General features: G+C 37.9%; 1 protein-coding gene across 3 annotated transcripts in view; it reads right to left on the bottom strand.

Annotated features, from left to right (window-relative positions):
- Positions 1-16,326, bottom strand: part of LOC121298484 (poly(rC)-binding protein 4-like) — a 33,028-nt gene extending 16,702 nt beyond the window's left edge. Inside the window, exon 1 of one of the 3 annotated variants that reach the window (XM_041225618.1) lies at positions 16,159-16,326. The gene's annotated coding sequence lies outside the window, so the exon portion shown is untranslated. The remainder of the gene's footprint in view (positions 1-16,158) is intronic. The other 2 variants (XM_041225615.1, XM_041225617.1) reach the window with 2 other exon arrangements.
- Positions 16,327-27,890: the final 11,564 nt, after the last annotated feature.

The following is a 27,890-nucleotide window of genomic DNA, read 5'->3' as shown; positions in this document are numbered from 1 at the left end:
GTAAAGCAGCACTATGGAAAAATCTAGTCAACAACCCCCAAGTAAACTGTGGACACAAAACAGAGAAAGAATGAATGGTACTTATCCTAACATCGAGCCAACAGACTGACCCCAAACTATATAAAATGCACCAGTACGTCTTCAGCATTTAGTATGATGCACAGTGTTACTTTTACAAGAAATGGATTCCAATTAACTACTCTGTAATTACACACATGATGGTGTAGTTCCAATGAAACATGTTTATTACAAAATGAATCTTGGAAATTGTTTGCGTCTTTTGGGATTATGCTGCATTGATGTGGTTGTGTATTTATTTACAATGCAATTGCCACCTAATTAGAGACACTTGCTGTGAACTGTAAGCACGATATACACACCTTGACAGTGCAGTCATTTTAATGTCAGCATTTTTAGGTAATTATCATAGGCATATATGTTATTTAGGTATTTATTGAATAAGTGTGTTGTTTTCTTCTTTGGGTATAACATTACCAGTGGCCAAGTACTGGGTTAACTTCACTGATTTTGCTGCTCCTAAAATGCAATTACTGATCCATTTATATTAAATTTGCTGGCTCTAACATCTCTGATCTTTTTATATTGAACTGCCTGTCTCTCAGATCCAGGTCTAGAGCAGCTCTTATTAAAGACTGCTGCTTGTATAATCCAAGTACCGAGTTCTACAAATTGAATTTGCTATTTATAGATTAGATACCAAGTAGTTGGGGAGGGGGTCTGCGTATTAAATATGCAGGTCTATATAACCCCAGTAGTGAACTCACTATTTAATTATATGCTTGAAGATACCAGCACAAAGTTCTCTTTTTTAATTCAAAGACCACAAGCCATTAAAATATTTCATGTGCAGTATTCAATTAGCAAATTAGTAAAAGGCGCTTGCTTCACGAGTGGATAATTAAATTTGCTGGCCCAGGACTAAATTCTCTGTATCTTCGACCTGTATTCACATTTATTGGTATAAAAATCCCTTTTGAATTTCTTACCGAAGTACTGTGTTCCTATCCAGGAATATACAGGAGGCGTCTGTATGTGTTCCACACTAAGGTTTTTAAATGTGTATATATAAGAACAGCTTCTCAATTGTGAAGGACATTTGAGCACAAGGGAGGGAATATATGCAGATGGCTATTTAGTCTATTCATTTTCTTAAATGCTTAAACTTTAACATTAGATTATAACATCTGGTGAATATTTGGAGCCACAAATGCCACATCTCCAGTTAGGACAGACTGGCAGAACTTAATCTCTTTAACTCACATTAAAGGTGGAAGTTACCTAAAGAGTGTCCAAATCAAAGTAGTGTTTTAAATCTTGACTGTAGGAAAAAAAAAAGAAAAAACATCTATATAATCCTAAACCTTTCGTAAACGGTACAGTTCCTTTAAAATTGTTGGCTATATAGAATCCATAAACTAGCAGTGTTATCCACATAAAATTAGCTGGATGATAAATCTTAATTATCTGCTAGCTCTGAGCTACTGGTGCTGGTCTCCCATTATATAATGTATTAGTTTTAATGTTAAACTTGACCTGACTGATACAATCTGTAACTGCAATGTAAGGCAAGAAATACTGTTAAAATAAAAGATAAACAGCATCAAAATGGGGGTACAAGCTTACAGTTACCAAATACGACTTAGCCACATTTTTCCATGCATTTCCCCATGTGTTTTGTTTACCGTACTACTGTTATATCCTGACTTCACTTCACTCAATGGAGTACTGCAGTAAACATTAAATAAGGGAATATCCCAGTGCTGAGACGCTGGCTTAAATATGCAGCTTGGCTGGGACCTGTCGCCTGTGTCCAGTCAGTTATGTCTCAAAAACAACAGAAGCCACACGCACAGATTCCTCTGCCTGAGCCCAAGGAAAACATGGAAAGGTCTTGTTAAATTTCTGATTTGCAGTGAGAAGTGTCAGCTGCATAAGCGTGGAGAGGAGAGGGGGGCAGGCGTGTGCCACTGATCTCCCAGGAGCTCTCAGCTGTCAGGTAAGACAGCTGCAGCCTCTTTTTCTGGCTTACTCCATCGAGGGGGTCTGGCAACGTGTTGCAGGGATGACAACAGGAGTGACAGAGCCTCGCTGAACTCTCCCTCAGAAGTGCACTCGATCCGCCAGTGTCTCTGTCGCAAGGCTCCAGACACAAACCCACATCTGCTACAGCTCCGTCAGCTGAGGTCAAGGTGAAGCTCGGCTTCTGCACCCCACCTTCTCGATCGCTGTGCCTTAGTCATTGGCTGCCTTTAATGAGATCTTAAGGGAGGTTCTGTCAGGTTTATTTCAGCTTGGGTTGTTATCCAGTCCAGCTGCATGGAGCCACCACCTCCACAAGTCTGCATCATCTGCATTCTTCCATTTCTTTAAAACAGCAATCTTTAATAGACCGTAATTACATTTCCCTGTTGCACAGACATGCATGTGGTAAAATGATAGCAAAGTGTCGAGCTTTTTTTAGTAACCTATTTGTTTAAGCAACAGTACTACAGTGTTAAGCAGACTTCATAGATTTTCAGAATATAAAGATGCAGTTTACCATGAAAATGTTTGTTTTGAAGTAATTTTTATATCCCTTTCAGGGTTACAGGATATCTTGTGCACAAAAGGGTTTTTGTGATTGAGAAGACTTCATTCTTTGTTTGAATATGGTAAATCAGTATTGCTGTTAATGCTGTGCTGGTGTCGATCGTATAAAACGCTCCTTGTGTAGAATAGCAGCATACACCAGACCGCCTCCCACCTTGCTTACTGAGCTTGAACTGACAGAGGATTGATAGTGCTAATGCTGACAGAATATATGTGTATTCAGAAGACCCAAATTAACATTGCTCCTCACTCCTATACGAAGTTGAGGGGAAGAGGGCATTCTGGTGGTGAGAGACATAGCCAATTAACTGAAGGTGACCTGCTGATTTATTTACTTTGTAAAATGAACAGCATTATACATTAATCAATCTTGCCCAGTAATTTAATCTCTGAAACACACTGTACGTCAGTCAGAAAAATTGTGTTAGCTGTCATGTTGACTGCACAATATATTGCTTATTTAACTTGCTACAGTGTTGTACAAGAATGTGGCTTAATTCATTTGAAGATATTTGTTTTAATGTACGTAGTTAAACCCACTGCCTTCTTTGCTGGCACTTACTGTACAACTGATATACAACACTAAGCTTCTTGAACTTGCTTAGCTCAGCAGTAAATCCCACTAGCCTTGCATTGGAGTGGCTCAGCCCCACTGCATCCCTCATTAACCTGATGGTCTCTTATTGATTCTTTAGTTGCTCGAGCACCTTATATATTGTACTGTACATTCTGGTTACTTTCCCTGTAAACTGCAGATCCGCTCCCTGGTCCTGTCACCACAAGAATATGTGTAATCTTTACAGAAAGAAACAAAAAAAAAGTATGCAAGGCTAAATGTTCAAGATGGTTTATGGTTTATGGCTAATGGACATTTATCATAGTATTTAATGTGATTTTCTTCAATTTCTCATGCATCCTAAGCGATAACAAAATTCAATTATCTTTTAAATGGAGGCTCAATATTCCGGCTTTTTACACGTCTGCTGTGAATGTATGTATACAGTGTCAGCTGTAAGAGAAAAAAGATACAGGGTTCAGAACAGAGGTCAACGTTGGGTGTGAAGGACATTTTAAAATAAAGAAATAAATAAAAATCTAGGCCATGGACAAACAAAGTGGAATTCTATACAATTGCGTGTGTGTGTGTCAGATGTATTCACAGCCACGGACACTGATAACTCTTGCCACGGACTTTCTCCTGCCTTTTTAACGTTCTATTATGTGTGTTTTGTATAATTCTCTGTTGTCATTTCTGCTTAGATCCCTATGCCATTTGCAAGGTTATTAACTGTTCAAGCCAAAATTGCTTCTGAAAAAACTCCCAAGGTTGGTTTTCTGTGGGGCGTCCGGTTTCTGCAACAGGTTCTTTTGACTTTTCTCATTGCTGTAAGGTCACACTGATCTCTGCAGGATTGGTGTATCCCTCCTCCTCCCTGTCTCTATCCTCATAGCTGCATTAGCAGGAGAATTTGAACCCCCACAAAGGAAGAGGGATCAATAGACGCTGTTAGCACATCGGCTCAGTCTACGGCAGTTGTGTATTTGTATTGTGCTGCACTACAGAAATGCCTCATGATTGATAAACGGCTGTCTTGGATTGGAATGATATTTCTGCAGGATTCTTTGTGTTCTGATGTGGTCTGGTGCAGTACAGTCCACTATAACCTTTTAAGCTGTGAACAATCAGAATGTATAACAACTACAAGATGCATAGTTTAAAATTGTGAATACAAAGGCTTTTTGGCCCAGTATGTATTAAGAACATGACTAGTGTGAAGGTTGAGCCGTGATCGACATGTTCAATGGATGACCAAGATGGTAATCAACTGGCCCTGTTTAAAGGGGATGGAGGGTGATAGAAAGGGAAGTTGCCCCATAGTGTGTGTCGGTTTATTATGTGTGTGAAGGAGGTGTTGTAAGAATTGCAGATCTGCTGTGTTAGCAATTCTAACAATGGTCGGCCCTGGTTGGAAGCTGTGCAGATGGTACAGTTGTATTATTTTCAGCGGTTCATGTTTGTTAGTGCGAAGATAATACCAATTTAAAAAAGATAGCAAGTCTTAATATCTTTGCTGTGTTTATATATGTCAACCAGTGTTTTGTAAAATATCTTTCATGTAGTAACTTTCAGGTAATGTTAGACAAACAGCTGTGATTGAACATGCTGCTTCCTGAAGATAGAGATATAATGATGGAAGGGTTCTACAATGTACATTAAAAATGTATTACACAGTAATGTTTCATTTTAGCCTGCTTTATCATGGTCTAAAATATATCTGTGTTTTAGTACACATGCTATGCTTTTATCAATATTTAAAAGGAGATTGCCAGCTTCATCATCAGAGATACTAGCCAGAATTTCAACTGTTTTGAACAGGTAATTTGAACCAAGCATTACAGTTGGTAAGCTGTCTTTTGTGTTCCCCATGCAAAGCCAGAATTTGCTATTCATCCTATGCTAGTTGAAATTCTGACGAGAAAAATAGTTGAAAAACAAACAAATCTCAATTCATTTATGAGTTGGGTAAAGAGAGATTAAGGCTTTGTGTGAGGAATCAAAATGAACCAATTTTTGAGGAAAGACATAATCAACTAGGGACTTTGTTAGCCACTTAGAAGTATTGTGTATGTAAACTTATTTGAGTTTCCCTTGTGGAAATTCTGGGCATGCTTAGGGTTCCAAGAAAGTGTACCATCTGCCTGATTTTGAGATGTTTGTTTTGTTTTTTTCCCCCAGGGATAAATAAGACTTTGTGAAGTTCCAGGAAGTTCTCCATCGCATTGATAGACAATTAAACAAGAAAAAAAAAATGATGCAAAGAACTGATTAACATGCAAGTCTTCAACAGACACTGTCTCAGGCTTTGACTTACAAAGCCATTCTATTGGTATGCAACTCCCTCCCCCCAAACACACTATATAGATTGAAAATGGCAATTCACAGAGGCAGGAGAAATTCAGTCCTGCAAGGAGCCAGCTTTGGGCGATGTGATTGAAGTTCATGGAAATCACAAGGTTATGGGATATATGCTGAACAAAACCCCTCTGCCCAAACATGGGCACACATTTGAGCTACAGAAAGATGCTATACACCAATTTAAAAATATATTATGAGTACCAGCAAAGAAAACCACAGGCACACTTTAGCACTGATCAAACAGCACTATTCAACGCATGCTAAATAATGATTCACTGCTAATTCATTTTGCTGTCAGAATTATGTTAAAAGTATTCTGGTCCAGCACAGTTCAATGGGAAAAAAGAAGTCCCATATGAAAAATAATGTAGCTAAAATATATAATTTATCCTTCATAAAGTTTTTTTTGGAAGGGTGGGTAGCCTTTCTGTGAAGTCATGCTTAGGGTATGTTCCAAATGGTGAATTTTAACAGGACTGGGACAAAAAGCTCTGGCTCTGCATTCAAATACTCAGACATAAAAATAAAAGAAAACAATGTGGCTCTGCCAGCCCGGTCGCATGGTCCTCTTTGGGCTGTGCTATTATGTTCACAGAGAGCCAGGGGTTGATAATGTGATAGCTGCAGTGGCACTTGCATTGTTCGAGAGAGCAACAGCATGCAGCAAGCCAAGCACTCGGATAACAGAAAGCTAAAAGCCAATGCGTCTTCATGTGCCTGCATGTGTCACAGCTTAGTGCCCTATGACTTCCACTGGACATTCACAACAAACACAGAGTGACTTTCTGAACAGTACAAACTAGTGACGCTGCCACAGTTGGCAGACTTTTTTTTTTTTTTTCTGGGCGGCAGACAAGACAAAATCAAGGTTGAGATTTTGCGTGCTAATTGGATTTTTCTGTTTTCTACCCTGCATTTTGTCCACATTTTTCTGCTAAAAACAAAAAGCACCACTTATCTATAGCAATGATAATTGCCATTATTAAATCAATTAAAAGCTTTACTCTAGGAAAATGACATAAAGAGCCAGCCCTGTCCTATATCATGTACAGGCGCACTAACTATGTTCTTACTAGAAATATTTTAAAGTGACTTTATTTGTTGCACCATCATAACCTTACAAATCTTCTCAGCCAATAAGACGCAGTGCTTATTAGCCTACACTAAATGTCCTGCAAGGTAACAAGGCTTCATAATGTTAACTTTCAGTCTTAATGATGCTTAGTTTCAAGAAACTAAATACAGTACAATCGAAAATATACAGTAAATACTTTTCAAAATAAATACAATTATTTACACTAAAACACATTGCTAAGCTGCATGTGGCTTACAAGTACAGGATAATGTATTTTCTACAGCCAGTTGGTCTGCGTGGAGGGGTGAATTATTGAAATCTTGCAGACCGTAGGAGATATAAATGTAGCTCCAGCAGCAAATGGTCAAAACAATTCAAGCCACCAGTACAAGGCTGAATCATAAGTTGAGCTGTCCCACATCACTTTAACCTTTAGTCTAGAACCAAGACTGTTACCTGCTCCGCCACCAGTCATTTCTCTCAGATTATGCCTGAGATAAATCACTCGCCACAGACTGCAGTCAAAGCAGCTTTTCTGTGCAAACAAAGGGTTTTATTGGCAGCCTAAGAGGTTTTGGAGAAGCAGGTGTCAGTTTTTAGTCTCTAATTTATAGGACCTCTTCCCCTCCCAGTTCCTGGACCCGGGCTCATTTTAATTATTGAAACTGCCTCTGCTTTGGTATTTCATCACTCTGATTAAATCTACAATTCCAGGAGCGCATTAGGAAATTAAATCCGGGACATGACTCACTGCTGCAGCCTTGCTTCTCGGAACCTATTGATCCGGGAACATACAGGGGGCAGACAAGATATTCTTAGTATGTCGCTGTCTGCCAGTCTGTCAGTCTAGGAGTGGAAAAGCACAGATGCACAAATCTATGCACCAATAGTCACATAGACATATTCAAGTTAGAAATGTTTAAACTATATAATAAGTCTTTGCAGAAGTCAGATAATAGACTCTTGGTTGGCAGGTTATCCAAGGCTACACTAATTACAATGTGTAGGTGGGTGACATCCTTAATCTCCCTATAGGAATTATAGACGATAATCAGACAGAATTAGTGGAATCTGTGTTATTATTATTTTTATCCAGCTCCTCTACATACACACAAGCACACACACACACACACACACACACACAGATTTAGTTCTGGTCAACAACAAAGAAGCACCAGTAGCAGCAGCAGGTGTTGGTAGAAATCTGTTTTTTGTTCTTGCACTGACTGGAATGTCAGAAGGACAGCCCTCAGTCCCACACCTGACTGCAGTAAATCTTAACACAGTTCTGTTCACTAATAGGGCTCTGACTACTGAAACTCTTTCCCTACCTGATACAATGCATTTAATTAATCAATAACGGTTTCTTTAAGGGCTATCATTGTACCACAGTCTTGCCTGGCAGAGCACATTTATCTGTGTCTCCAACACAAATAATGAAATGGCTGAAATTAATCAGACTTACCACATACACACACACACACACGAGTGTGTCATTGGTCATGTTCCTTAAAATCTAACAGGAGCAGTGAAAAGCAACATGTTTTTATGCTACAGGTCTTGAAACAAAATCATTTGGCCCAGAATCCCAGAAAGCTTTAGGTGAATTGTTTATGCTTGGTTTTCCCAGAGCAAACCCCTCCCCCTCCCCCGCCCTCCAGTTCAAACAGAGAGACTTGATGTGTATCCATTAAACCGAATCAAGCCTTCTGACCTAGTTCAATCAATCCACTGCTTCATAAAATAAGTGCTGATAACTTGCAGGTTCTGTTCACAGAGGCCTGAAAAGAAAATGAAATGGTTCCTATTAACCCAAATATTAAAACTTTCCTATTTATGTTTAAACTAATTGGTTAGTACTCTTATTTTTATTTGATTTTAATGTACAATACATAAAGGAATAGCCAAGAGCCATTTGTGTTTTTGATGGCAAAATGCAAGCTTATTGAGCAAAGATTACAACAGACATTCAATGGTCTAACAGTCAGGCATGACCCAATTCAACCATCTGCTGCATTCAGGGATTTCCTGTGGTTCATGACCCCTTATGTAAATGCATGGTTCTGGTCCATAGGGTGTGCACTAGGCTTCTGTGCAATTCAATGGGAGATAACATTACACTTCCAGTAAAGTATCACTAGTCCTACTTTAAAATAAGTGCTAGAAGTAGATAAAGATGACATTTTCTCCCAAGTTTAGCAAAATACAACACCTTTAGTCAGCTGCAGTAATGAAATGTTGTTCTTCATTATTTCCTAACAGAATAAAATGACTGGGGCTATTTCAAACACTGATTTGCATTCTATTTAAAAGTAATTTCATTTAAAACAGGTGGTGAATGAATTTTATAAACATTGTTTTGTTTCCTCATCCAATGTGACTTTTCGGGGGAACAGTCTTCACGGCATGTCAAATCAGAACTCAAAGCATTCAAACATTCACGAAAAACAGGATACCCGTAAGAAAGCCATAATTAAGTCATCAACAAGCTTCGGTATATAAATACTGTATGTATTTGAAATGAGCTGTAGACTTAATTTTACTGATAGGTTCCAAACATCTGCTGAACAGGCAGATTGACTGAATGTTTGTTGTGAAGCTGCTGCGCCCTGCACACATTCCCTGTTATACTAGGATCCCTGGGTATCTATTTAGTATATTACTCTATAGGCTTCTATAATCTGGTTCATGTTACATGGTCCATTATAACTTACTGTTCTGCATAAACCTATTGATGAATATAAACAATACATTTTTTTCAAACTAATATGTAAATATTTCAAAACCTAAACATTAGGGGTCCCCGAGTGGCTCACCTAGAAAAAGCACAGCCGCGTGGATGTGCAGGGTGAGTCATACAGCGCTGCAAGGAGTCGCCGGTCTTTGCTGGGGATTTGTATTGGCTCTGGCGCTCCCTTGGGTTAGGGAGGCAAAATCGGCAGGGACCGTTTCTCCTCATCGTGCTACAGCGAACCCTGTTGGCCAGGCGCCCAGTGAGCTCAAAGAGCGGCCAACTGCAGGGATGGCCTTTGTCCTCCAGAGGTCAGTAGCTTGCTGACATCCTGCTCTCGAGTTCCTGGGTGAAAATGATAAAGCTGGGATCGGAGGACGCCTACTGAACCTTCAGTGGGATCGGAAGACGTCTACTGAACCTTCAGTAGGATCGGAGGATGTGGGATCGGAGGATGTGGGATCGGAGGACGCTTACTGAACCTTCAGTGGGATCGGAGGACGTGGGATCGGAGGATGCCTACTGAACCTTCAGTGGGATCGGAGGACGTCTACTGAACCTTCAGCTGGATCGGAAGACATCTACTGAACCTTCAGTAGGATCGGAGGATGTGGGATCGGAGGACGCCTACTGAACCTTCAGTGGGATCGGAAAACGTCTACTGAACCTTCAGTGGGATCGGAGGACGCCTACTGAACCTTCAGTGGGATCGGAGGACGTGGGATCGGAGGACGCTTACTGAACCTTCAGTGGGATCGGAGGACGCCTACTGAACCTTCAGTGGGATCGGAAGACGTCTACTGAACCTTCAGTAGGATCGGAGGATGTGGGATCGGAGGATGTGGGATCGGAGGACGCTTACTGAACCTTCAGTGGGATCGGAGGACGTGGGATCGGAGGACGCCTACTGAACCTTCAGTGGGATCGGAGGACGTCTACTGAACCTTCAGCTGGATCGGAAGACATCTACTGAACCTTCAGTGGGATCGGAGGATGTGGGATCGGAGGATGCCTACTGAACCTTCAGTGGGATCGGAAGACGTCTACTGAACCTTCAGTGGGATCGGAGGACGCCTACTGAACCTTCAGTTCTCTTGAGCTGTGTAAGGAATTGCTGCGGTGAGGGGAAAAAATTATTGGACATTCCAAATTTGGAAGAAAATGGTTGGTAAAATAATTGGTCATGCTATATTAAATAAATATATATATATATATATATATATATATAAAAAATATATATATAGTAATTAAAAATATTTATCAATGTGTAGGGCTGTGTCCGAAGGTTCGTTCACTAGCCAGGGATTCGAAGATTCGTCAGACAGGTTCACTCACTGTATTATTACTTTTTTTCCCTGTTAACAGAAACTATTTGACAATGTGTAAATACTATAAATCACATATTAAATGTCACTCGCATGCAAAATTCGATCTTTTGATTTGTACAAAGCATATTAAGTACACAAAAGTTATTAAAATCCACTACCAAATCATATACGTAGCAACTCTATATGGCGTCACTGCCGTGTATGGAGCAGGGTATAGTATCCAAAGCAGTGAGCTTGTACCTCTAGTGACTGTACTGCGTCACTAAAATACTGTAATGTACTGAATACCTAGTGTACAACTAGACAATGTAAGAGAAGTGCTATAGTAGAATATGTTTGAAACATACAAAATATACGCTAACTCTAATAATTTTAATTTCGAAAATTGAGTACCGTCCGCCCCTTCCCGCTCCAGCTTGTGTTATCCAGAGGCAAACCTTTAATTTCTTTACTCACCATCTCGACAGCAAAACGTTGTACAGCATAAGCTGTATAAGTGTCTCTCAACTCCTTTGCAGTTTGGGATTTTTTTGTTAAATGCCCAGACAACCAAAAAAAAAGTTGAATGCAAACTGTGCAAGCGACTCGTATCATGGAGGCACAACCAAAAGCGTAAGTTCTTATTGTTATTAGTATTATTAATATTTTTAGTAGTAGTAAAATGTGACTGATAACCTGCTTGGAAAGGTCACTGTTAAATAAAGCTGTGTCAGCAGCAGTTGGTGCTGGTGCAATGCAAGCTTAATGTATAGATCGCAAGCACATTCAATTACGTGTAAGTAAATGTGTATTTATATTTTTATTTAAATTAGAAAAACATGATTACTGTTCTATATAATGCATTTTTAAACTACATATGAATGATTATACGGATTGCCTGTAAAATAGGATTTTCAATCAAATATAAACAAGTAGCTATGGTGACATCACCAATAAGTTATGCAAATGAGTACCATCGAAGGTTCGAACCTTCCTTCGAAGGTCAAAATGTACCTGTCGTTGCAGCCCTATCAATATGACTGCAAGTTGTCTGATGCAAGAGTTTACCGTAAGGTTTTCAGGTGCTTTTGCTGTAGGGCATTTGAGCTCAGCAGCGTTTTAAAAGGCAGTAATTTCAAAGCACTTAATACTCTCCATGGAATACTACAGCATAGTAAGCATAAGTACACATTTGCTGTTAGACCAGAAGGTTATAGGTTAATATCTTACGTCAGGGAAAACCTGGCCATAATGCATTTTCCAACACACATCTGGGGATGGCGGGCTTATACTTTTCGGAGATAACTCCAGTAAACAACAAAATGACATTCATATAATCACTTTTATGGCAACTCATCTAGACTAACCTGTCTAAGTGCTAGGTATGTCAACCATAACTAAAAAAAATAAACCTAAAAAAACAGTTTGAGAACCAATTAGATTAGATTTTTTTTTTTAAGACATTGAGAACACTTCTTTCCAATGAATATCGCACTACATGAGATCTCTGTACTGTATCTCATAACCGGTGTTTAACTTAATATCAGACTGCAGGTTTTCAAAGCTCTTGTCTCTCTTATGAAATGGGGTAGAGCAGACATATTGTAGTGGGATGTAAGTCGATTGTCACTACTTGCCATCAGTATTATAGGGGTCACTTAATGTGATGCAGTGGGGAACATGCTCGTTGTACAGTAAAAACTGAATATTGTGACTAAAAATGGCCCTATATACATTTTTTCATCAATGGCATTTTTATATAGCGCTTAGTGCCACCTGCTGACTGACTGTTGCTGTTCTTTATTTGACCACTTGAAGCGTACATATTATTTGTTTATTTTTTTTGTACGGATATTTGTTTGTTTCTATTAAATATTGTGACTTGCAGAATGTGAACAAAATGCCTTCGTATTCGAGGGGGAACGAAACGCCTACACATTCAGATTGTTATATCGGAGTTCCCCAAAAATTATTAAATCTACAGGACTAAAAAAAGAACTCACGTGGGCAGGTGTATCAAAATCAGCAGTCCATTTAGCAACAGATAAAAGTTCAGCCCATTAAATGATAACACCCCGATCTGCTGACAGCAAGCAGTGACAACATTTGTGTTTTCTATGTAGTGTGTGGATTTGCGTTTGATAACAAGTTTGGATTTAAAGCAGATTTATTTCTTTTTTTTTTTCTGTTCTAAATACATTCCTGTAACAATCCTGTCTTGGGGTATACGGTGCTAACCTGGACATGCCCCCATACAGAAACTATATTTCATGTGATGTGCGTAAATGATGCTCTCTGGATGTAATGTCATTTGAATTACATGTAACATCCTACCTGGGGACTTTAAATAATGAACCGCTTTGAACTAATTTACAAACCCTGGCAGTAAAAACATTCAGCGCATACATGCAAAGGACACCTTTTAAACAGCACTAGATGTATGTACAGCTGCGGCCAAAAGAACTGAATCCCCCTATAGAATGATCTAATCATAATGAAACATGCTGAATAATGTTACATGAACACACTGAATTACACACTGCTTTGCAGTTTTCCATGTACTTAATGAAAAACTGACAATTTTAAAATGTGACATTTTGAAATCTAACATGAAATAATATGGTTTCCAGTAGACTTTTGCGATATAATTTTGAATTTTATTTGATGATGTGGTTTTTTTAAAATTATTATTAAGTCTCAATCCTAAAATTCTAGGTGATGTAAAATGTTTGGCCATAGCTGTAGGATCCATAGGGTCAGTTATTACAAATATTACAAAACAAGTAAGAAGAATATCAAATGGTTCATTGAAGCATTAACCTGTGCCTAGTGTTTCAACAAGTATAGGAAAAAAGTGCTACACAAACATAATATTAATTCATTAAAAACAAAACAAACAAAAAAACATTACACACTGGTATAATTAAAAGTAGTGATCGTTAACCTCAATCAAGCTCAGGATAACAAGTTAGTTCATCAATTAGCTAGAAGTTAATGCCTAACCTGAAAATGATTTGTCTGTGTAATAAATATTTTTTAAACTTTAGGTATAGCATGGTAGATTAAATATTGACTGATGCTATTTAAAAATAAGCTTTGGACCACAAATGTTAATGTAACCCTTAGGCTGATAGCCTTGTTCTACCTCAGCTTTTCATATTAATTATTAGAGCACCAGTACAAGGATGAATTCAATAACCCTTTAACACGCATTGATTATGAAGAGGCATCTGGTGTCTCCATAGTAAGGATGGCCTGAGGGTTATCAGCAGAAGTGCAGAGTTTGAAGTTCTCTTCAAAATTATTTTTGTGAATGACTTTAAAAACTCTGTGATAGTTAATCTTACCAGCAACGTAATACGTTTTGCGGTAAAAATGCTTAAGTTATAGTAGCAACAAAGTGCCCAGTAACCTGTCATGTTGTGTGCAATGTTCTGCCTCATATCATAGACCCTACATCTGATGTTTACAATGCATTAGGTTCTAATAAAACAGGAAAGTAGACAAATTGAACAGTAACCACATTGCTATTAGTCAGAATTCAAATATTGCACAATTTTCCCCCTAATGGAGATGTTGGTATCTATTCAATTGCTCTATAAAGTTGTCATGAATACATATGTTGTTTTAAATCATGAAAATAATTTGTGAATCACAAGATTTATAAAAGATTCTAGGAGTCTGATTTCCTTTTTTTAACATTTCATATTTACAAGGTGGTGTTTTTTTTTTTTTTTTTTTTTAAAAGCACGGACATACTTCAGATCAATCAAATACAGATCATCTTGTTGATCCAAGCATTTTAAAATCATGAGAATGAAAAGGTTGTGGCACTTTTTCTAAAACACAAGGACACCACTCAAAATGTTCCTTGTAAAAGCTTGCTGACTTTGATATGGAAAAGCATTCCTTTTGAAAATACGTCAGGAGTGGGGGCTCAGTGGCATTCTGTGCTGGGGGCTTTTTCTTTTCATTTCATTGGCACTGCTGTAGAAGAACAGCCTTTTTAAATCTCCTCCAGTCGAACATGTCCATTTAACTTCATCCTCATCCATTAACACCCTTGTACTATATCATGCTTTGATATGAATTCCTAAACCCATTCATGTATTGGACAGGCACATAAGCACTTAATGTGACCCAGCAAACAGAACAAAGAAGTGCACAATTGCACACCACTTTACCAAGCACAGCACACTAAACATAAAACACAATACCCACTTATAATTAACATGTTACAACTACAGTGTACTGTCAGTTTATCTTCTATAGTGCACATACATCTCTGTTGTGTTGTTCTCTCAGGGTGAAATACAGCTGCCTATTGTTGTGTAGAGTTGCAGTGGACCTATATTGCTTTTAAATATTAGTGAAACATCGTGTGTATATAAAGTAAAATGTTAATCCTGTAGTGGATCCTCTAGGCATTGAGTAAGGCATATTTAAGTACTAGTTTGGGCCATGGGATGAACAAGGTAGTTGTTATGGTAATTACAGGGATGCTGAAAAGTGCAAGTTAAGTACAGGTGCCATGTCAGTAAATGATACTGTAAACGCGCATAATTTACTTGATGCGATGAGGAGATAAAACAAAGAAGAAACTGATCGAACAGAGAGCTAATGTCTCAATAACATAGTTTGTTCTCGTATTTGATGTATTGATCTTTCCATCCTGGTTTATAAACGCGATGTCAGTGTAAGTGTATGCAATACAATTAAGGCTTGTGAACGACGAAGCTGTCAATCGCATCATGATCCGCCCAGCTGTCCTTAGTTTTCCACGATGCTTTTGTCTTGTCTTGTTAAACGAGAAAATCTAACCATTTCTGGATGCGTTTATACAATGACAAAGAATACATTAATGTGCAGAAAGAAAATAGACGCATGAGAAAAGCATGTATAATTTCAGTGTCCCACAAATGAATAGATATCCATCACTAAAAATAGCTCAGTAAAAGTAGCTGAGTGCGCCACTAACAGTAATGCAACTGTACTGGATTATTACACTGTGTGCGTCTTTGCTCCTCCGCTGCTCAAATGCCTTCAGTGACAAACCTTTACATTGTTATAGGGCCTGTATTCAATTTATTCGACTCCTCAATACATTAAATGCCCCCCACCCCCCTCTTTTTTTTTGTTACATTGACACTTGCAATGTATATCGGCCCTTTCTGTTCCGTTTACATTGAATATACTGTTGTGCACTGAGTTAAATGAGGCATTAAAAAAGCAAGTTGACATGACAAAATGTAATAAAAAGTAACGCATTTTATTATTTATTTTAACGAGGGTATGCTACTGGTACCAAGTAGTACAATTTAAACTTTAGCAAATATGTATTGACCCAAAGCGCCGCGTAATTTAGTAGTAAACCATATCAATACTCGCAGCAGAATTAAGATGTACGGTAATACTATCAGTAGGTTCTTTCAGAAACTGACTGATGAAACACCAAAATAAATAATAAATGTCCTTAACTTGCATAGGCTATGGCCGGATAATAAAAGTATCGTCTTACCTTTCTGTATTTTAGGAAAAAACAAAACAAATCCAGGTTTATCTATAAGTCCCCTCCTGATGTGTTTCACATTGCCAGCAAGACGCTTTACTGTAACAAACAATCGTGATGTCACTCAGTAACAATAAAACCAGAGAGCGCAGGGAGGCAGGCAGCGGCTCCGGACTCCCCCACTGGGATCCAATTACAACAGACAAATGAGAGGCTAAATGAAAACAATGCACTCTGGGTAAGACCATCTGTCAAGGTGCAAGCCGCAACCCCCTTCTCTTGCCCCGAATCTTGGGGCAATGTTACTCGGGATTGACCCTTTACTTGTCAGCGGCACAGTGTTATAATGTCCAACCCTTTGTTCTGGTTTGAAACCGATTCGGCTGTTCGCTCCATTTATTTAACTCACATTCAGCATATCATATCAGCAGTTTCAAATTACGACAAAGTTGACAAGTATTGTTAAATATAGTTTTACTACTAACCGTCTGCCCTTCTCCTAAATGTATTATTATTATTATTATTATTATTATTATTATTATTATTATTATTATTATATAATAATAATAATAATAATAATAATAATAATAATAATAAAAACATTTTTGGAGGGGGGATTTTGCAGTTGAGGTTTTCTGTTTTCTAACAGTCACTGCAAACATGGATCTGAATTATTTAAACATAAATTACACAGAAACGAAATGAAGCTACGGGCGTGGAGCAGTCGCTAATGAAATTGAAGGGGAAGGAATGGGACAGAGGGCAACATTGTTCTGTGGTGACAGTAATAATAGGGTCATGTTCATAATACCACATGGCAAGAACCAACATACAGTATCAAGAGAATATTTGTGGGGAAATAATCTTCATTGAAATGGGTTGTACTGTCCTGGTGTGAGCAAGACTGACACGCTGGACATTGACTTTTATACCGGCGACCACAGAAGATTACGTTATTGTCTTATTGTTACTGCTACCTCATTGAGCATAGCCAGAGACTATCGGAGCGTAGGTTTAAAAGGCCACTTGTTCTTTTAATAAACATTGCACCTGTGATGACGCTGCGAGCCTCAGCTGAGATTTGAAATCAGCCAGGACAGGCTGGCTTCCAGACCTCGGCCCTAACTGCTGACCCTCACTGCAAATAGAACCAGAAAATATGTGGAAGTAACGTAGCTATCCCCCTGCCAAAGGATAAAAATAATATATTATATTTTAAAACGTGACAAGCTTTTCCTCCATGTGATTTACACTCACAGTGTGTGGAATAGCTTTGTGTGCCGGTAACAAATGTGCAAAGCGAACAATGTGGCATGAACTTCAGATGACCATTTCTTAAGATAGGCCATTTATTAGCCCAGCCAATCACAAGCCAAAACTCATGAATAAGAATCAGATGCTCTGAAGAACACCTGCTATTAAATGAATGTCACTGCTGTGTGCCATCCCAGTTGGATAACCGGTTCACTAGAATATGTTGGTCTCTTACAATTATATAGGAACTGATGAATAAATGCAGAGTGACTGGGGGGTTATTTAGGATTATAAACCTAAATAATCCTATGTACTCAAGCCCTGAGCTAATAGGCAGACTTGATCCAGCCTCACGATTGCCACCATCTGTGACCTACTAAGATTGACCCACCGTGCACCCCCCCCCTGACTTGTGGGTTTGGCTTAAATGAGAGCTGACCAACGTTTTCAAATCCATTTTCTTACCTCTTACTAGTGCCAGTAATACTATCACTGATTCTTCTGTTCCAGATATTTAGGCACGTTTGTTTGTATTTTATATAGCTCAGTTTGGAACATGCAGTTCTTTTAAAGCAGGCTCCGTAGGTAAAGCGCTGTTTCCGCTTGTTGGTACTTAATCACTGCAAGCATTGTAAATCAAATTCTCTCCAGTGATACATCTGCATTCAGTGTCACCCACAGCACAATGGTGCACCAGGGGGCGCTGTTTTTACAATACTTAAGTCCTGAACTTACATAAAAGGAACCAAAAGATTTTTAGCACAATAAAAAAGGATGGAGGGATTAACAACATTAATAAAGCAATTAAAATGAATTACATTCATTTAAAGCATTGTTTGCACTGCCAGCTCTATGTGAGGATTGGTAGTCTGCCTCCAGATTTGAAGTATATTTTTATTTTGATGCAACCAGGAAGAAAATAATAAGGACACACTGAGATAGGGAACATCTATAAGGGATACTGTTACACTTTTACATTCCCATTAAAAAAAAAAAAAAGCTAGTCAGGCTTCCCATTAAAAGTCCCAGTATACAGAAAGGATAATATACCATACAGTGTTAAAACTAATGCTAAAGTCTCTTCCAAAATAAGCTTGGTTTATTCCAAAAAAAGCTTGATTTACTATTAAACTAGTTAAAGCTTATTTTGTATTCAAGTGTAATCTATAGTCAAATAAAACGTCTGTTATAAACCAAAGAAGAAACGACTGCTTGTTACAAGACTTTATTTCCATTAAAAAAAAAAAAAAAAAAAAAGTCCTAATAGGTTTTGAGCGTGTTTATAGAAGCAACAATATCTTCAGAGACAAGCACACAGTCGCTGGCTGTTCGTGTGTCTTTGAGACCGTTCACATTATATATATATATATATATATATATATATATATATATATATATATTATATCTATTCTCGTATAAGAAATGTTGTACTAGGTTATTAATCACTGGGCCAACAAATTCACATTTGTAGAAAGGACCTCTGCTCTAAGAATCATTTTGTTAATGTGATAATATATTTTTAAAACCCACCAATTAAAATAAACTATTCCCAAAGTAAGGACTGTCTCATGAAAATTAGCAAGTGTTGAGCTCATGAATCATAAATTATACTTCTAAGTACAATTGCACTTTGTTCTGTTTATGTAATTATCCATATATGTCTTCATAATAAACACACACATCTACACATTTGTTATGTATAACTATTCATGCACAGTTTTAAGGTAAATGGAAAAGTGGTTACAAAGCTGCATACCTGGCTGTGTTTGAAAAATATTTGATAGATGACTCAACCTCATAGAGAGGTGGAATATACTATATATACTATAGTATAATTTTGTATTGCCCACATAATGCAAAACCAGTTTATCTGGGATGGAATAGGGCTGTTTTCAACATTTTAACTAGTTATTTATGTTGACAGAGTAACTTGGCAACTTAGAGTTATTTGAAATTTGTTGTCTAACAATGTCAGAGCAGTCTGTCAAGCTTTGAATATGTTTGTATCTAGGATATCACAACTCTGTTCTTACTTTTCTGTCTGAGATTATGCTTGCACCCAGTTTCCCAGCCGATGGGGACTGGAAGTAGATAGACAGTTATTCATCAAGAGTGCCTATGAACTGGCTGGACTAGTAACACACCCTGTCCTCTTGTCTAATCACCAGGCCGCAATACATTCCACAGTCACAGAGTCTCATGGGGGGTGGGGGGGGGGGGGGGGGGGGGTGTCACCTGCTGCTATCTGTGGTACAAAAGACACTAAGCAAACAGCATTCTCAATGGAAGTGGATGGCATCATGCTTATCATTGAACAGGAGGCACACAACTGAGGCACCTGTCCTTTCAGCTTCAAATGCTACCTTAAATGGGCATAGGTCTTATCAGAGACCAGCCTATAACAAAAGAGGAAGAAAAAGTGAACACTTCAACCTGAACTATTTGTTCTGCATTTCAGAGTCAAGTTCACACCAGAACATATTAGTCATTACCATCAATGCTGGCAAATGTATCCACAAACATGCAAATTAGGCAAGTTTTCAGTGGTTTGTTTGAAAATAAAGGCGTCATACTCCATGTTGATAAAGTATCCATTGCATTCTTTTCCATGTTTGCATCCATTGAGGGGTGCTTTTGATTTCGCCTGGCTAGAACAGCTGTTGTTTTTTAACATGAACTTTGAGGAAGGAATGGAGAAGCCAAGTCTTTACATCAAAAGGATTGGGTTGGATAGCATGATCAAAAGAGGCAAAATCCGTGCAGGCTTGACTGTGTAAAACTAAAACTGTGGGGAAAGGAGGAGCTTTTGGTGTGTGTGTGTGTGTGTGTGTGTGTGTGTGTGTGTGTGTGTGTGTGAGAGAGAGAGATAGAACATGTTTGCATGTAATGATTTATGTTTCTGTAGAGGGTATAAGAGAATTTAAGGTTGATTTTTAACATAATTCATATAATTGCTTGCTTTTGTCAGTAATGCTGACCTTTTATTTTGCTTCATTTGTTTATGTATTTACACATTTTAATGCATAGCCTATTTAATTGAATGTAAATACCATATGCACTAACAAACATGGCTGATTTACAATAAAATTCTATGTTATCTTAAAGGATATAACATCTGAACACATGAACATGTATCATGTTAAATAAGAGTGATTGCAAAACTCAAATGATGTGAACTGTAAAGTATTAAGTGTTACAGTGTTTCTTTTGTTTTATACCACGTCCTTACAGCTAATGATGACTTCAGATGGACAGAAAGCTGTATAAGTTTATTTTGTCTGCAAAACTGTGTAAAACTAAACATGACTGTGAGACACTGCAGCTTAAACTACATCAGAGATGTTGTGGAATGCATATTAGTAAGTTGATTTATACACACTTTGATTTTGTCTTGATCCTCTCTATCTTTTTTTTTTTTTTTTTTTTTTTTTTTTTTTACTTTTAGAATCTGTGACGAGGATATCCTTTGCAAAGTCTAGCACTGTACTGGCATTGGCAGGCACTGCGGTCTTTATCTGTTTCAAGGTATGCTAGAGGATACCACAGGCTTTTACAATGGTGAGCGATAAACATCACTGTGTCCTTGTTAATGAACAGCACCACCACACACCATCTAATTTTCAGCTAGGAAGCTTACTTAAAAAAACTTGCATTTAAGGTAGGTAACTATTATTGAGCAGAACGTAAGGGGACCTTTGTATGATTTTTTTTTCTTCTCTTTTTGGTGGACCACCTATCTTAAGGAAATAAAGAAAAGCAGATTGCACTTTTGATTTTTACACAAAGGAGACTATTTTCACATGAGCAAAATATATGCTTCCCTGTGTGTATGTTTATCTCCACCAGTACTAGGTTAGAAATCAGCCTGCATCCAGTGTTTGCTTACTGTGTGTATTAATTTACACCTCTCAGATGAAATCCTCTGCAACTGTCACCTTCCCACAAATATTCTTTTTAAGCTCTTTTAAGATGTGTGATGCAGTGGTTGTTGATTTCTTGTTTCAAAGGCAGTCTGGGGTAGAGATGGTGGGAATAGCATATCTTCGCTTCTAACCATTATACAGCTATTAAGTCCATAGTGGCATTTTTTTAAAAAGTGCATTCCTTTTTACTAATCTAATTTGTTTTCTGTACAATTTAATATAGTCCCACGTGTGTGTACATTCTTCACGCAGTATGAAAGGATATTCCTGTGTTCTCTTGAAATTACAGAAAACTCAATTTAATACAATTGTGGTGATCAATCTGAAAAAAAAAAAAAAAAAAAAAAAAAAAAAACGAACCTGGTACAACACAGATGTAAGATTTTTGCAATGTTTTGAAACGATTTTCCTGATTTAGTATCTAATACAGAATGCTAGGCAAGGACTGGGGCCACATCTCTGTTATGATAGTGGATTTTATTAATGTACTAGTTTATTAGAACAATGTGGCCATGCCAGGCTGTTGTCTTTCAGTTCTACTGGAGACATCCTAAATTGTGATGACAAAGGTCAGGGGTCTACATAGGTCAGGTGTTGTAGACCATCGATCCCCTGGATGGGAGATCCAGCTGCAAGAAGGTAGGGGAGAAGAAGAATGAAATCTCAAGACAGATATAAAGTGGAAATCCCTACATTATTTAATGTCAATCCCATCAGTCACATCATGTTGGCTCTTGGGCTCCGGTGGGTTATGAAGGCAAAATCAACAGGGGCACCTCACTGTGCTACAATGGCCCCTGCTTTATTATATTTGTTTTGCTACCCTGAGCTATAATAGCTTACATATGACATTCATACCACCTTGCTGTTTCTGCAGGTAGCATGTTTACTTTAGAGTGACCAATCATGGTCCTTGAGGGCCCTTCCACTCCTGGTATCTCATTTTACCTGTTAAACCTGGAGTGGAGTGGCCCTCCACAGCTGTGATTGGCCACCCTTATTTTAGAGGAACACAGTGGCCTGAAAGCTTCAAGACGGGAGGAAGCGTGTGTTCCTTTGGCTAAAATTACCTTAAGTAATGTAAACAAACTGGCAAGCCAGTGGATTCTGGGGAAGCACAGGGCACAGAAGTGAATATTTAATTGTATTTTTATTAAAAAAGTATTTAGTTAATTCAAACCAGTTCATATTAGCGTATGTGAAATGCTTTATAAATGCTTTAAGATCGCACTATTTGATCTCAGATGATTACATTCACCGTGAGGTAACACATTTGAATGCAGGATCTCTGGATTCCATAGTGTATAATATTAGTTTCTGTAACCTATAATTTTATATCTTATGTCCAGCAATTGTTTTTCAGAAAGGGTGGAGCATCATTATGGTGACATTCCAGCTAATATGCAGGCATTGTTGTTGCACACTTAAGAATGACCACCTTAAGAAAAAAAGGAGATTTAAAGACATTTCTATTCCTTTTGATTTTAAGTACACATTTAGGGCAAAAAAATAGCTTTTTGTACCCTAAGCCAAGCAGGTGGAAGCCCAGCGAGAGGAGCTGTCGTCGCTGTTAAATCCAATTGCCCAAACCTTTTAACAAGGACATGTCTACTTTACATGGGGAGCTGTGGACCCTGCAGTCAGTAATAGATTAACATGGAAGAACACTCCCCTCCACAGACTAGTAATAACCCTTGCAGCTGCACAGCTGCTAAAGTGTCCTGCTGGCACCTAATAACACAGCCCCGACCCCTCCCCCGGATGGAATTCAAACCATGGTTCATTCATGTGAAAATGTGGCTGCTTTCAAAGGGAGGGGGATTGTGTATTACTGTAATCTGGGATCTTAAGTATCCACAGGAGGCTTGATGGACAAAATATTGTAATACTGAGACTTATGTTGCACAATGAGCGACAAATAAAATAAAAAAAAAGTGCCTATAAAAAGCCTGCTGTATAATGAACTGATTTCGGACGCACCTTTTTTTTTTTTTTAAATACATGGATAGTTACTGTAGTACATGCAATGCTCTTTGAAATAACTGCATCATTGACTTCTACAGACATTTGTCAAAGAATTGTAGTGATTCTTTTAGCATTACTACACATTCTAACATTGAGTCCTTTATAGTTGTGGATGGCCTAATAAAATAAAGCACAAAAGGATTGGAAACAAAAAACAAAATTATAACTGTTTCTATCCTGAAATCCTCTATATAACTTGCAACTACTGTATCCTCAATTATGCTGAAGATTCAAGTGATGCAATTTGGCATGTAACCAGCATTATTTGGGGATGCAAATACTGCACTGATATCTTGATTGCCCAGATTCACTATTGTCCAGAACCAAATTCGCATGCACCAAAAAATCCCAGAAAGAAATCTTGCCTGCAGTTCTTAAAGAAAGTACTAATCTCTGATTCCAAGAGGCATGATTTTTTGTACATGTAAATAAGAAGTTTGTGACCCCTGTGAAGACACAGTAATCCCTTCAGCTGACAGATTTAGTTCAACTCAACAGTGCAGGATCTCCCATTGTAAAGTACTTGAGAACAGTTGACCTTCCCCAAGGAAATCTTCCATAAAAGCTTCCTGCAAAAATACAGTGTAGATAGAGAAATGTAGAAACTTTTAAAAAGCATTCCATTTTGCAGTAAAACACAAGCATCTGTGTCTCTCAGCACCTTGAACAGAAAAACAGACAATGTCAATCACTATCGGAGCTATTCGTAAGACGAAAAAGTCAAGAACCTTGACCTGTTTCAGATGTATGCACATACAACACACGTATACACGTGTATTTTTGACTTATAGGTAGATAATTAATGTTTCTCTAGATATATGTAAAAACTGAATGTGAACTATGGACAGCAGTTGTATGATGTGAACCAGCACATTAGTTTATATTGAATTAAATTAAGTAACACACTGTATATTAATGTTCCACATTTTTTCATACAGAACCCTTTGTCCAAAATGAATTCATCAACAGACACAAAACTGCCACTATGAGTGTGTGCTTCAAACCTTGCGTGCTGACACGGACATTGTGTCATCCAGCACTTATGGAAATGTGCTCATTATTGTGGAGTGTGCGCATGATCCTCGAGGCCCCCATCGGGAGTTGGTAAGATCCTGTAACATTCTCCTAGCTTCCCAGTGCACAATCACAGACAGATGTCCGAATATCAATGTCCAGGGGTAGCATTTCAGCCCTGGGGTGGGACTATCAATCATGGCTGTTCTAATTACTCTTCAGGTGTCGAATGTTGAATAATAAAGGAAAGCATGAAAAGTGGCACTTAAAGAAATTACGACCACCTGCTATCATTTTGTAGGACAAGGCCCCACCAAAAGCTGGCAGGACAGCACAGATTCCACTCGACAAGTCTGCAAGGTGTTAAAACTGTTGTGGGGTATCAAGTTCTTCAATGGTTACCACATCAAATTTCTTCCGGGAGGCGGGATAGAAAACCACAACAAAGCCTCCAGAATAGTACTTGAGTTTGGATACAGCAGAAGCAGCTGCCAAATGAACACACCCCGTCAGCCCTCTCTGTGAAAATCGGATCCGCTGTCTTGCCTTTCATGAAGATGCTGTTTCGCATTATTTATTTTTTTATTTTTTTATTTTTTTATTTTACAGAATTCACGTGTGGCAATGTTGGCCGCCCCTGTGTGTATTTCAGTGTTATATGTTACGTGTTGTGTGTTAATGTTGGTGTATAGTCATGGGTACAAGGGATATAAACGGGTCTGTGTAACACAAGTGTTTAAAATGTATATTTGTAATTAGGCACGAGGATTGCAGACTAAGACGTGTTTGTATGCGATCCATTCCACATTTTTATAGATAATTGAGTCCCTCAAATTGAATTTTTCTTGTTTTTTTATTTATTTTGAAGCTGATGACAACTGACAATTTGAGAAACACATTTTTGTTAAAACATTTTTAGTATTACACATACCTACAAATATTTGATACCAAAAAATCTGTTGAGAGTTAATCTGAGATGCTTATTCCTGCATTCTGATTTAAAAGACCATTAACTGTAACCTTACCCCTAACACAAACCCTGTCTAAGTACTTTACAGCCACAATATGGTATAGAGTTATTCTTGCATTTCAATACCAGAAGTAATCAATCCCCTGCAGTGCTGTTGTTTAGTTACTGCTGTTGTATTTATGCAGGCACCTATACCTATTCAAATCAGTGAATGTGGGTTTGGAGCAAAATAGTTTGCCTGCATTTCTGAGGGGAAATCTGCTTTCTTGGGAGAAAATGGGTATTTTTTTTTTTTTTTTTTTTATAATTGGTACATCACAAAATAATAACAATAATAATAAAAAAATGAATTACAGCAGAAAACATTACGACACCATCCCATAACCAGCTTCTCGGACTGAAGCCAGCTGTATTCATCTGGGTCCACCTTTTAATATAATGCTGTATAGCAACAAGCTTGCACAAAGAATAGACAGGATATTGGTGGTAAAACACAAAAGTACAAAAGATTCTGAAGCCTGAAGCAAAGTCTTTGAAGTATTCTTCCATCTCCCAGCTTTCTGTCCTAGTCAGCAGCATAGTGCTTACCATTGGAGAAACATATGTGTGCCTGTACTGTTTCTCTATCCCTACACTGCAGTGTTATTACAGGAAACTAATGTTGGATTATATAAATTTGAATTCAGGGTCAGTGCTGTGTAGCAAAAAGCATGTAAGTTACATTCATTGCACGCCACAGAGGCACATTCAAAGTCATCAGTAACATAAGCTGATCATTATGACCTATACAGACTGTATACCCATTTATAAATGTAACTTTGACAGGCAGACAAGACAGCTGCATTCATATGCTCCCAGATTCTATTGCTTTCTACAGATTCTGCCCCCATAACTTGTACTAAATAAAGCAAGTTTCATCACAAATCGGACAAGCAGTTTTATACATGGAAAACATTTAAATGACAAAGAAATAGTTGGATGGACAATCAGTTTATATATACCCTGAGATTCTGATATAATTCTACATAATTATTTTAGCATTGCTACATTTAACTATATGTGGTTTAGAGTTGGGTGTTTATAGCCCAGTTTTAATAGGGTGCATTACAAAAGTAGTCAGAGTTTATAAAGAGAGAAAATTACAGATTAAACTATGGTTAGTGGTTTATAACAAGCTGCACTGTTAGCAAGGCTTGTTTTTTTGAGAAGGCTACAGTTAGAGAATAAAATATTGTTGAAAGGGATTTGGGACTAAAGCCTATTGCTGGTGCAAAGAGAGGCATGTTTTTAACCTCATCTGTTTTTTTTTTTTTAGTTTTCTGAAGTGTTAGTATATACCATAAGGTTTAGAAATTGTAACAGTAAGGTTTCGTGTGAGCAGCTGTGAATTGCAGGTGTAGTCATGATACCCTCTAGTGTGCATTTCTATGCATTGCACAGTGGATTGTGGGTAATTTTCTCTGCCAATGGGGGCAGGAAGTCTCAATTAGTCGTAGTAAATTCAATTACAGAGTGAAGTGGCTGCCAGACCTTAATTACGTTTTGTGTGCTAGTTTTAGGCTAAGATAAGCACCCAGGCTGGTGCTTCAAATACAAAATGAAAACTAGGTGAAACACAGCCGGCCACCCAATATGACGTCACAGTCCTGTCTTGGTGGCCTGTCCCAGATGCGTTACCTTATTTAACATCCCTGGGCTGATATGTAGGGGCCACTTGTTGATGACATACTCATTCCGATTGGGTTTGATTTTCAATTGTAGTGCTCCAAATAGCTGCTCACCTCGTGGTGCTTGTAATCACATGCTAGAAAACATGTTGTATAAAGAGGACACCTGAGTAGACAACTGTAAACATGGCCTGAACGTGAATTAAACAAGTTTGTGAACAATCTAATTCTATTTATATATATTTATATATAATATATAATTATATAATATATATCTGATTATATATATGATATATAGACTTAATCGACACCTGATATATTATTCTGAATTAGCTGTGACCTATATCTAACTCAAGCTGAAGCCTTTGTATACCAGAAAGAAAGCATTGTTCTTATATCCTTTGAAATCAGTTACTTTGATTGTAGTTGTCTTTGTCAGGAGAGAATGGAACTAGGTTATTACAATAACAAAGGAGGAGACAGGCGATTGGATGCAGAGCACAGTAATCCCCTCTTAAGAGTTGGGTTGTGTGCTCAGCTACCTGGTACAAAAGATTCTGAAGCTTGAAGCAAAGTCTTTCAAGTGTCCTTTTCAATTCAAGTGCTTTCTGTTCAAATTTCCATTCATTCTGCTTAGAACTAAAGGTGCTCTTAATCTCTTATGTGAACAGAAATACACTGCAGTATTAACAGTGTGATTAATTACATTTGGGATTCATTAGGGCTTTTAAATAATTTCCAGCTGCAGTACAAGTCATTTTTACACTGCACTATTATTACAGGTTCTGTGAAGAATTCTCTGACCCACACATACTCTTAGGGGGCCCTCTGGTGTTAATCAAGCAACATGACATATTTCAGCCTTGTTAATTTAAGACTATAAATTCC

The sequence above is a fragment of the Polyodon spathula genome, chromosome 23 (genome assembly GCF_017654505.1).
Source record: "Polyodon spathula isolate WHYD16114869_AA chromosome 23, ASM1765450v1, whole genome shotgun sequence".
Taxonomy (NCBI): Eukaryota; Metazoa; Chordata; class Actinopteri; order Acipenseriformes; family Polyodontidae; genus Polyodon; species Polyodon spathula.
Note: the sequence above shows the minus strand (reverse complement) of the source record. Positions and strands in the feature narration are given on the sequence as shown.